At 41.7% G+C, this 2,612-nt stretch overlaps 1 long non-coding RNA gene across 1 annotated transcript; it reads left to right on the forward strand.

Moving 5' to 3' along the window:
• The first annotated feature begins 131 nt into the window (after positions 1–131).
• Positions 132–1,186, forward strand: LOC109523466 (uncharacterized). The gene is made up of 2 exons (XR_002169768.1): positions 132–502; positions 670–1,186. It is a non-coding gene; the product is annotated as an uncharacterized LOC109523466 (long non-coding RNA).
• Positions 1,187–2,612: the final 1,426 nt, after the last annotated feature.

The following is a 2,612-nucleotide window of genomic DNA, read 5'->3' on the forward strand; positions in this document are numbered from 1 at the left end:
GATGATGTTGGCTGTAGCACCGGTGTCCACCATTAGGCCTTTCATCTTTACGCCACATCCTGGAACGATGTCCGCTTCCCGGTCCTTGGTCAAGAAAGCATACGACTTGTTGCTCTCTAATCCGTGTATCATTCATTCTTTCGTTTTTCAACTGCCAATCGAAAACAGAAAATTAAAAATGAGACTGACAATTCCGTTTTTCGTTTTCTTAATCCAACATGAAAAACGAATATATGCCTGTTTTTTCATATTTCGATTTGAGGCTCAGATCAAAAAGACGAAACGGAAAAACGGGCCGCTTGACTGAATTTGATTTTTATATTTCATCGTTTGTATTTACGTGACCCGGAAGTTCTGTGGGCTAATGAGAATTACCAGCATACAGGTACTACGAGAGGTACCGATCGCAGCCATGGATAGCTATGTCTTGTTTCGAGGAGCCAAGAGTGTCACCCTGAAGGAGGAGGACATGAATGCTGACAAAATCAGCAGAATTTTCCAGGTAAATATTTTGACAAATAACTTTTTTGTGAAATTGCACCCATGTCGCACCTGCTAACCTTAATACTCAATGTAACATAGAGCGCGTAATGTGTTTGAACCGGTAACAGCTACTGCGTTGTCCGCGTTTCTGTATTTAAAAAAATGTTTTCTGAATCACATTTGTAGGTCTAGTGGTTGAGCCCATGGTGTCATCGTGTTGCCACAACGTTGTTGGCTGCAGGATCTGCATTGAACAATGGCAGAAAAATTCTACAACTTGCCCAAAATGTCGAGGGGATGAGTTTGACCTCAATATGCAAAAACTCTCCGGACTGTCTGATGCATTGGCTGTGCTGGAAAACACACTCTACTAGTTAAACTATACAATATATAGTCATGCTGTGAATTGTTCAGATTGTTTCCACTTGACTGTTTTTTGCATTCAAAGCAATTTTGACTTGTGTGAATGTCTGTGCATCTAATTATTTTATCTGTTCCCAGTGTCTCTTGACAGTTGTGCTCAGGTATCTCAAGTTTTATGTTTTATTTGTTAATGTTTTCCAGAAGTATTGAGAATTTTATACACTGAGGACTTGGTTGTGTTGCTACACTTTTTATATTACAGCTGAGTCTCAACACACAAATGTAATATTTTTTCTATACCTGTGTAAGACTTGAAATGTTAAAACTATTCAAAGAAATATTTTTATTTGCCAAATTATTCATCTTACAAACATAGGGACACATGACAGATTTGTCACGGATGAATCACTTAGGTCTTCAAAATGTAGAAAAGAGAACGAATCATTTGCTTATTCAGTTACTCAAGAACATCACAGACTGTGAGCAAGCCCAACTAAGTGTTTATTTTTCATACATATCTTGCAGCTGCATTAATTAGGCAGATTAAAGCATCTTGGAAAGGACCATCATCATTGTTTACCACATGATTAAAAAGAAGAGAGATGTCAGGGTAGTTCTCTGCAAAGCTCTGTTCTGCATGACATCTGCCATTGTCTGAGGAAAATTGATCAGCTCCAAAAGAGGACTCCCAAGTCAGCAAAGATCCAAAGTCTTGCTCAAACATGTTTGCCACAACAGAAGCACATGGCAGCAGCTCCTCTGTAACTCTAGCTCGGCAGCCATCTGCTGCCAATTCATGAGGTACAGTATTCCTTGACCTAAGATGTGGAATCAAAGCAATAGGTGAGATGGATTGGGACAGGGAAAAGATCAATATTTCTTAATTGTAATTATTATATATACCTGGGATCTTGTGTGCATTCCATGAACCCACCACTCTGAAGTCCAATTTGGCTGACTTGACATGTCAGGTTTGAGATGCGGAATCTCGTGAGGTTGTCCTCCATGTTCACAACCTCTTGGTCAAGCAGGTGCACCAGAGCCCGTTTCAGTGGATAGTTTACACGATTGTTCACCTCTGGCCACATCCTCTCCACTCGAAGGTTCTGTTAATCAAAATTCCAAATGGTATATTTCAGGGAAAGGGCAATACAACAGCAAAAAAAAAAACAACAACTTCACATTGATATTTTTTTTTTAATCTGAATCATCTTAATATTATACTATCCTTTCCACAACACTCACCCTTGTTGATGTGGTTTGGAGGTTGTGTCTGTAGCAACATGTGACAACATCTCCTGCATGTAAAGACTCAGGTAAAACCCCCTGCCGTGATCAACCCGAACTTGGTCCCACATGCTATGATTCACGACTGCAGATCTGGGGGAAAAAAAAAATCAAGCTAATGTTGTTACTGCAATAATTTTAGCTAAACCAATAAGAGTGTCATGAGATTGCCAATCTCATTACAACAGAAGCCAACTGCCTCTCGCGCTGGAAGGAGCACTTTAGCCTCCTCTTGCAGCATCGCACCATCCCGGCTGATCCCACCCTCCTAGAGGCTGCAAACACTGCACCCCCCACCTCCGCCTGCTGCACAGACCCTGTCACACCCGAGGAAGTGAGAGCTGCTCTGAAGAAGCTGAACATCAAGAAAGCCCCCGGTATCTGTGCCATTACCGGCGAGATGCTGAAAGCTGGCGGTGATGGCATGGTGGAGTGGCTAACCCACCTCTTCAATCAGGTGTGGGAAACGGAGCAGCTGC

This window comes from Hippocampus comes, unplaced genomic scaffold, assembly GCF_001891065.2.
Source record: "Hippocampus comes isolate QL1 unplaced genomic scaffold, H_comes_QL1_v1.1 scaffold384, whole genome shotgun sequence".
NCBI classification, from domain to species: domain Eukaryota; kingdom Metazoa; phylum Chordata; class Actinopteri; order Syngnathiformes; family Syngnathidae; genus Hippocampus; species Hippocampus comes.